Source organism: Triticum aestivum, chromosome 7D (assembly GCF_018294505.1).
Source record: "Triticum aestivum cultivar Chinese Spring chromosome 7D, IWGSC CS RefSeq v2.1, whole genome shotgun sequence".
In the NCBI taxonomy this organism is placed as follows: Eukaryota; Viridiplantae; Streptophyta; class Magnoliopsida; order Poales; family Poaceae; genus Triticum; species Triticum aestivum.
The window spans coordinates 329,650,362-329,660,194 of record NC_057814.1 but is presented as its reverse complement, the minus strand read 5'-3'; positions in this window follow the sequence as shown (position 1 = coordinate 329,660,194).

Here is a 9,833-nt window from a genome sequence, read left to right as displayed (position 1 = left end):
TTGGCACACAAGTCAGCCTCAAATCTGTGGAAAACAGCATACAACCCATCTGCCATTATTTCTAATAATTTAGAGCCCATTTGCTAATTCTTAAGGGATTTTGGAGCCCATATTATTTTTGTTAGCATTATAGCCCATATCGTGGCCACAATAAAAAATTATACAAAATTTTGCATATTTCGGTGCGGTCCGAATTGTTTTTAATCCCGAAATTTCGAGTCACATTCAAACTAATTTTAAAAATATATTTATATCAATATAAAATCCAAATACACTGTGGGGACCCCGACTCATTAGTCGTGATCACCGAATGCACATGTACAATGATCCCAGAGATCAATGCTCACAGAACACACAGAAGCTGAATGACAAGAGTCTTACATCCATACATATCGTCTTACACAAATGATGACCATTATGGCCAAGTGTTACATAGATAAGGCCTCGAGGGCCGAATACCAAATAAAATTAAGTAGCAGAAATCTTCATATATAAGTAGAACACATGCCATCTGCCTTAACCCTACAGGCATTCTGACTGGGAAAGCATCCTAGTTCACATGTTCGTCTCCAAAGAATTCTTCTTCGAACTCTTGTTCTTCCATGCCTGGCCAATTAAATAACCAGTGGCAAGCCAATGAGTACTTTGAATGTACTCGCAAGTAACCCTTGTTTTGGATCAAAGTAACAATGCATGATGTAACAACAAGTAGGCAACATAGCATCGAGCTAGTTGGAATGACCAATCATGTTGTAAATTATGCATCAGTGAACTCTAGTAACCATGAGAATAGGTTACAGGTATCAACATAATAGAATTTTGGATCAATGCTAACTCATTCCACGTGTCAAGTCAATAGCCTTGACTCAATTGGTTCTCGATCATACTCACATGTACCAATTTTGTAAAATTTCTGGACACAGTTTAAGTAGCACCACCCAACTGTCCATGACCGTGGACACGGCTATTCGAATAGTTTGACACTCTGCAGAGGTTGCGGACTTTACCCACAAGATCCGGGAAGCTTTCGTGTCATCCACGACCCTGCAGTACCTCAAGTACTCGGGAGAAGCACCCGATCATTATCTTTCCCTAGACGACAATAACATAGGGTCCACTCGTTGGTACACGACCCTCATGTATAAACAAAAGATCGTGGGACTCTGCCCTTTCACATTATCACGCATACACGAAGGGACAGACAGTGTGTCCGGTGCCCTGTGAAAACAGTCATGGCCGCCTATCCGAGCACGACCCCGTCCCGAAAGTGACCTCATGTCACCCCGTCACTAGTAAGGTGGGCACCATGCTAGTATCGGCCTAGGTAATGAATAATGCCCCATCCCATAAGGGGTAGAGTGGTTGCACATTTTTGGTTGGGACGGTAATGACACCTAAATCTAATCCATCATTTTACTCTCACATGAAAAGGCTTTCTATGGTACACCACTTCTTCCTCAAGTGGTGACCTTAGTTCAACATCGCCCACGGGCATTAGGGGCACCCGATGGGGTTTTCAAAGGATTGTAACCAAGAGATGACCATGGCATAGATGCAACATCATGCGTGAATATCAAGTATTTTTCATTGCATCTCTAGCACAAGGTAGAGCTATGAATAGGCAAGTACCAATGGGCATGCATCAATGCAACAATTATATCAAGTTCATATTCAACAACGTCATCATGCATATGGAAAATTTATCGATGTACAAGAGGGGTGAATCAAGGTCAAAGTGCTGCTTGCCTTGGTTGGCTTGGTCTTCAAAGTCTTCAAATCCTTCTACTTCCTCTTCTCCAACTAGTTCATCAAATATGGGATCTAATCGTCGCAAAGAAACAACGGGAAAATAAGACAATAGCAAAACAGAAAAACCAAAGTGCTCAGAAAAATGTCAACTCACTTTTGTTAAATACTAGGAGGAGAACTAAGAAGGGGAAAATTCTTAGTTTTGGATTTGGAGCTACAGGGGCAGAGCAATGGATTTTCAAACAAGGATTTAATTGCTCAAATTTGAACAGTACAGAAAAGTTGGTTGGGCATGTCTGAAAGTTACACCATTAAATAGGTGGGATTTTTACAAGAATTTAGGAGCTGGAATTATTGCATTTGGAAATTTATTTAATTCTGTGGAATTTTTGGGAAACAGAAAGAAAAAGAAAAAGAGAAAGGGCACTACGCCTGCTGGGCCAAAACAGCTGTAGTGCCGCCGGCCCAGAGGGGAAGAGGCCCAGGCGAGCCAGGGCTGCGCGCGCGCCAGATTTTAAACCTGACGGGAGGGGCCCGACATCAGAGAGAGAGAAAGAGCGGGGGCGAGGGAGCGGTGAGGATGACAGGTGGGCTCCACCTGTCATCTCTAACCTCGAGGTAGAGAGATCAGCGAGCTCAACGGCGACGCTACAGGGCACGCCAGGTCGAGCGGGTGGCACTGTTGGACTCAGGGAGATATCGCCGTTCCTGTGGTGGTGGAGGGGGTCGCCGGAGCAGCTTGGTTTGCCGGCGACGAGGCCACGCGGCGGAGGTGCTTCGGGCGTCGGTGGTTCCGGCCGTTCCCGGCTACAAAAGACCGGTGAATAGAGGGGAAAGGGTCAGTGATGCCGCGCGGTTCCAGATCGAGAGAGAACGGGGGCAGAGGAAGCATGTACCGCGTGGACGCCGACGACCCGAGGCGGCGGAGCTCGAGCTCGATCTTGAGCTCGGGCTTCTCTAGGGTCGAATGGGTGGTGCAGGAGGTGGATTGGGAGTGCAGGAGAGCGACAGGGAGCGAGAGAGAGGCTCGGGGTCGCCTTATATAGGCTGGCCGAGGCCCACCATAGGCGCGGCCTATGGGCATCCGCGGGATCAGCTCGGGTGGCCATTAGAGAGGGAATGGAGGGCTCGGGGGTGTTCGTGGGAGTGGTCTAGGGTGCCAGGGCGAGAGAGGTGGAGTGTGACGAGCTGCGGGCGGGCCACAGGAGCGGCTCGAGCATTGGCCGAGCGGGACGACGCTCTGGCGCGAGCTGCAGCAGAGAGAGGAGGGCGCGGAAGCAAGTTGGCGGCCTGCTGGCGTGGAGCGGACGTCGAGGGGCATCGACTAGCGCACAGGGAGGCTCAAGGTGGTCGGTGGACGCGGCGTCAACGATCGAGTGCCCTGCCAGGCGCTCCAGAGCGCGACTTTCGCCGGCATCCTCGGTTTTCCCGCGTCCTCGCGCGTCCACTTGCGTCTGGCAGCTGAAGGGGGCATGGGCAAAAGCTGGGGAGAGCCTTGGATGCTCTGGAAAGCTGAGGGGAGAGAAGGAGGATGACAGAGAGGGAGGGTTCCACTGTCCAGAGAAGAAAAATGGGGTTCTTCCCCCCTTCATCATTGCTTCCTCGGGCAGGAAAGCGTATAGGTGCTAGAGGGGGAGTAGGAGGGGTTATGGTAAAAACATCAACCCATGGAGATTACTGGAAGGGGCCTAAACAGGGATTTTGAGTTTCTGTCAGAAGGTGTTTGATGGTGGTTTGGGATAGCTAGGTTGCTTATCTTGATTTGAGGTTTAATAGGAGTGAGTGGCATGACAAAATATCAGTGTCCACCAATTTTTAGGTCAAATGAAGAAAGTGCCCAATGCAACTTTTGTAAACCCTAGAAACCATCAGAAATGGATTTGCTTAGATCTTGCTAAGTTATTATTTTCTCCTTGATGCACCACTTGGTTTAGTGTCATCATTTAGAGGTTAAAATAGGTCCACAAAGTTTGAGAGTAATTGGACAAAGTTGGCAATGTAAAGTTGTTCAAACTTGAATCTGGACAGAGAGGGTTTTGGGGCACTTTTGTGACCCAAAATAATTTTGACTGAGATGAAACTTTGCAAGATCATCACATTATGATATGTGACTTGCTAGAATTTTCTTGGACTTTTTTTGGAGAATATTTCTTTTGTAAATATTTCAAAAATTTGAAATATCCAGAAAGGGTTTTTGAAGGATTTGACCAATATTTTGAACATGACAATGTGTTGAAACTCATATATATGGAAGATATATGTCCACTGAGTTTCCCTTCATTTTCTCAAATATTTTTTAAACATTAAAATAATTTTTACCTAATATAGACCATTTCTGGCCTTAAGAAAAAGCCTTTAAATAAAATAGCAAAATATCTTTTAAAATTATATTTTTGTGGTTTATGGAAGTCCTATACCTAATAGGTTTCAAATATACTCTTTGAAATATTTTTCATACCCCAAATCAAGTACTTGCAGTGCAAACCTCCATTCAGGGGTTTTTGAAAAACTAATTTGTCAAAGTACTATTTGGCCAAATTATTTTTGTAAGGAAATACTATATTGCACTATACACATGGATCATTGGGCAAAAGTTTGGGGCAAGGAGATGGTGTATAGTAGGTGAAGTTATGTTGACCTTGAAGAGCACTTGAAAAACTACGGAGAGAAAACCAACTCCAAAATAAAAGCCAAATGATGCAAAAGTTTTTATTGGTCCAAATTTTCAAGCTTTGTTAATGCAAGTGACATGTTACAAAACACTGGGTGTGACAGACCTACCCCCTTACAAGAATCTCATCCCCGAGATTCCTAAACTAGGCTTTAAAAGAGATCGGGAAACTCGGGTCTAAGGTAGTCTTCACATTCCCAGGTTGCTTCTGCTTTTGTGTGGTTGCTCCACTGGACCTTGAAGTACTTGATGGTGTGGCTTCGCGTACATCGTTCTGCTTCATCCAATATGCAGATGGGCCTCTCACGGTAGGTCAAATCAGGCTGAAGGTCAATGGCTTGGTGATCGACGTCCTTGTAGAGATCGGGCTTGTCTGGAACTTGGAGACACTTCCGGAGTTGTGACACGTGGAACATGTTGTGCACGTCGGATAGTTCAGGTGGCAGTTCCAACTCATAAGGCACTTCTCCTCATCGTGCGGTGATCTTAAAGGGGCCGATAAACTTTGGTGCGTGCTTTCCCTTGACGTGGAAATGCTTGGTTCCTTAAGAGGAGTTACTCATAGGTACACATGGTCTCCGACTTGGAAGTTCACTTTTCGGTGACGAGTGTCGGCATAGCTCTTCTGATTTGACTTGGCGGTCTTCAGTCGCTCTCTGACTAGCTGAACTTGCTCTTCCGCTTCACGGTGAATATCTGGTCCAAAGACTAGCCCTTCTCCGATTTCCGACCAGTTGAGGGGTGTGCAACACTTGTGTCCGTACAACATATCAAATGGTGCCATCTAGAGGCTTGACTGGTAACTGTTGTTGTAGGAGAACTCGGCAAAAGGAAGGCAGTCTTCCCACTTAGATCCATATGCTAAGACACATGCTTGAAGCATGTCTTCGAGTATCTGATTTACTCGTTCGGTCTGACCTCCGGTCTGTGGGTGGAAAGCAGTACTGAAAGACAACTTGGTTCCCATAGCCTCTTGGAACTTCTTCCAGAACCTAGAGGTAAACTGGGTTCCTCGATCTGACACAATCTCTTTAGGAACATCATGAAGGCTTATGATTCGGTTGATGTAAAGAGTTGCCAGCTGGTTGCCAACATAGGTAGTCTTGACAGGAATGAAATGGGCTACTTTGGTCAAATGGTCGACTATGACCCAGATGGTGTCATGTCCCCTGTTTGACCTAGGGAATCCAGTGATGAAATCCATTCTGACTTTACCTTGAGTGGCTGGAGCAATCCAGCAGGTCGCTGATATTCAGCCTTAACCCTTTGGCAAACATCACACTTAGCAATGTAGGTGGCAATCTCTCTCTTCATCCCATGCCACCAGAATCTTTCCTTCAAGTCTTGATACATCTTGGTTCCTCCGGGATGGATGGAATACGGGGTGTCATGAGCTTCTTGCAAGATCAAGTTCATGAGCTCAATCTTGTTGGGTACACAAATGCGATTCCCGAACCACACAACTCCTTGCGTATCCTCTGAGAATCCTGGGGCCTTGCCTGCCTTGATCTTCCTCTTGATGCCTTCAATACTCTCATGTCCCTTCTGAGCTTCCTTAACATCATCCATCAAGGTAGGCCTGACTTCAAGGTTGGCCAAGAATCCCGGTGCAACCAGTTCCAATCCGAAGCTTTCAAGTTCCTCATACAAGGCGGGTAGCCTTTCCTTAATCATAGCGTTCAAGGAACAAGCCTTCCTGCTTAATGCATCTGCTACCACATTAGCCTTTCCAGGGTGGTATTGAACACTGAGGTCATAATCCTTGATCAATTCTAGCCATCTTCTCTGCCTCATGTTCAGTTCCTTTTGAGTGAAAATATACTTCAGACTTTTGTGGTCAGTGTATATCTCACACCGCTTCCCTAGGAGGTAATGCCGCCATGTCTTCAGGGAATGAACCACTGCTGCTAACTCAAGGTCATGAGTAGCATAGTTCTCTTCATGGGAACGTAGCTGTCTGGATAGATATGCTACGACTCTACCTTCTTGCATCAGAACACTTCCCAGTCCAGTTCGCGAGGCATCACAATATATCACAAATTCCTTGTGAATATCGGGTGTAGCCAGAACTTGGGCGACGGTCAATCTCTTCTTTAGCTCCTGGAAGCTTTCTTCGCACTTCGGCGTCCATTCGAACTTCTTGTCCTTCTTCAAGAGCTGGGTCATGGGTTGGGCAATGCTTGAGAATCCTTCAACGAACTTACAGTAATATCCTACGAGTCCGAGGAAGATTCTGACTTCCTTCACATTGCTCGGGGTTTGCCATTCATTCACGGCTTGAATCTTGGTAGGATCCACTGACAATCCTTCGGCCGTCAATTTGTGACCCAAGAATCCAACTTCATGCAGCCAAAATTCGCACTTGCTGAACTTGGCGTACAGTTGGTGCTCTCGAAGCTTGTCTAGGACCATCCTCAGGTGTTGATCATGCTCTTCTTCAGACTTGGAAAAGATGAGTATGTCATCAATGAAGATGACAACAAACTTGTCCAGGTACTCCACGAAAACCTTGTTCATGAGGTACATGAAGTAGGCAGGGGCATTGGTTAAACCAAATGACATGACCATGTACTCATACAGGCCATACCGGGTTACAAATGCCGTCTTTGGAATATCTTGGGGTCTGATCTTCAGCTGATAGTACCCAGACTTGAGATCGATCTTGGAAAACACCTTGGCACCATTCAGCTGATCGAACAAGTCTTCAATCTTGGGGTGTGGATACTTGTTCTTGATTGTGACTTCATTAAGGGATTGATAGTCAACACATAATCGGATGGTACCGTCCCTCTTTTCCACAAACAGAACATGTGATCCCCAAGGTGAGGCACTAGGACGGATGAATCCTTTCCTCAATTGCTCGGCTAGTTGCTTCTTCAATTCTGCTAACTCTTCCGATCCCATTCTATAAGGCTTCTTATAGATGGGTCCTGCTACGGGCATGAGCTCGATGATGAACTCAATGTCACTGTCAGGAGGCATTCTCGGTAGCTCATCATGAAAGACATCGGGGTACTCGCATACTACTAGCACTTGCTCCAATCCAACTTCAGTCAGATAGTTGAATTGGGTGACTTGGGCAAAAGAGGAGTTGGAGGCAAATTTAACTTCGACTCCTTGGTCATTGGTCACTGTGACATTCCGGTTGGCACAATCTAACAAGCCTTGGTGCTTGATGAGACAATCCATTCCTAAGATCACATCCAAGCCTTGTGATCTTAAGATGATAAGGTCTGCTAGGAAATCAACCCCGTTAATAATGATCCCGACTCCCTTACAACCTATCTTGGCTCTCATCTCTCCTCCGGGGGTTTGTACCACCATGGGATTATTCAGGGGTGTAGGGGTCATGCCACTTTTTAATGCAAACCTTTGGGTGACAAATGAATGTGTGGCTCCAGAATCAAACAAGATAGTTGCAGGTGCTGAATTGACAAGGAACATACCCAGCACGACCTCCGGGTCTTCCTGACCTTCTTCTGCAGTGACGTGATTCACATGCCCCTTGCCATTGTTGGGCGGGTTGCGGGGAGCTTGGTTCCTCGGTGGCAGTCCATGGCCTTGTCCTGGGTTTTGCGCATTGGGGCGCGGGGCATCGGGCTTCTTGTTGGGGCACACCCTTGAGATGTGTCCGGACTGACCACATCCAAAGCAAGTGACTTAGTTCGAGTTGATGGTCTTGTTGCCACCACTCTTATTGGGGTTGCTGTAAGCTAGCCTGGGGTTGGCGTACAGCTGAGGCTGATAGTTGGTGCGAGGTGCAGGGGCTCTTGGCTGCTGATAGGTTGGCTTGACCGGGGCTGGCTGCCATGGGTGAGGCTTTTGGTTGCTAGAGCTACCCTTGTTGATCATCTTGCGCTTACGGGTATCATCCAAAGCACATCGCTTGTCTTCAAGCATGAGTGCCTTGTTCACCAGATCAGGAAAGGTTGGGCAATCACACACAACAAGCGAGTACTGCAGAGTCTGGTTAAGGCCTTCCATGAAGCGCTCTCTTTTGGCAGCATTAGTGCTGACATCCTCAGGAGCATACCTTGACAGAAAACTAAACTTCTGCATGTACTCCTTGGCAGTGCCACTTCCTTGCTTCAGGGCTTGGAACTCACGCTTCTTGATGGCCATGATTCCGGAAGGAATATGGGCCTTGTGGAATTCTGTCTTGAAGTCATTCCAGGTGATGTTTTGCCCAGCATGCATGACCTTGAATCCATCCCACCAAGCTCTGGCAGTTGCCCCGAGACAGTGGGCAGCATATGCCACCTTCTCACGGTCTTCAGTGCAGCCGACTGGTTCCAGCAGATCCTCAATGGTGCGGACCTAGTCATCTGCATCCAGGGGTTCAGCAGTCTCGACGAAGGTGGGTGGGGTATGCTTCTTGAACTCCGCCAACGTGGAACGTCCATTGCCGTTCCCTCCCGGCTCGCGGTTTTTGGTGACTGCTTGAGCAATCATCTGGAGGGCTGCAGTGTTGGCTTGGCGTTCTTCTTTGGAGGCTTGGAGAAGCTGCCCATGTCCATGTTCGGGGGAGGTGGTGGTGGTGGAGCTTGTCCTTGGGTTTGGTTCTAGCTAGCTCCTCCTTGGGCGGATCCTCCAGCTTCTTGCTGCTGGGTAGAGGTACCAGTACGGGTTACAACAGGCATCCTGTTGGAGCAGTCAAGATCTCATGATTGGGATAAAATGAGGGAAGACAATGTAGATGGGGTGCCTAGTAAGGGGGTGGGTGTGACCGAATTTTATCTTAAGCAAAGGCCGGAAGGGACAAACTCATGCATTAAAACCAAATGGGTGATGTAGTCGTTTACAAATTCCCGAAAGGGAAAGTACGACTTCCATCAAAACAAGCTGAAAGCAACACAACACAACATGGTTTCATTTGAACCATTACATGGACTCGACTTCGCACAAGGGGTACACGACCTATCCTACCTTAAGGGTTACGGACTGGCCTATCCTAGTCCTGAATGGTGTCTAAGTGGTGGAATGCTCGGTCGCGTATTCTGGCTCCTCTGGGTCTTCCTTGTCATCTTCATCCGTCTCAGTTTCTCCATCACTTGAGGGAGTGGGGGAGTGGAGGAGCTGAACACGGCGCTGCTTCAACGGTGGCGCCGTGAAGAGGTTGCGATAGTCCTTTGCCGTCATACGGCGTGGCTGAGATGATCCTTTAGTATGCGTAACCTGTGGGGGTCGCCCGCCTCGATAGGCAACCACGGGTTGTCCAGGGGGTGCACCATCCTTCTTGATCCTGTCCGCCTTTTTTTGAGCTAGCCGGAGGAGTTTCTTGGTCACGCGGAGTTCCTTCCGAAGCTCCATCGACTCCAAGGCCAGATGTTGTGCCAGGCTGTCAGCACACAAGCTGAAGTAGGTCTGGAAACGGAGGGGAAGTCCTTCGTCCATGGGTGGAGCTGGTGCGCTG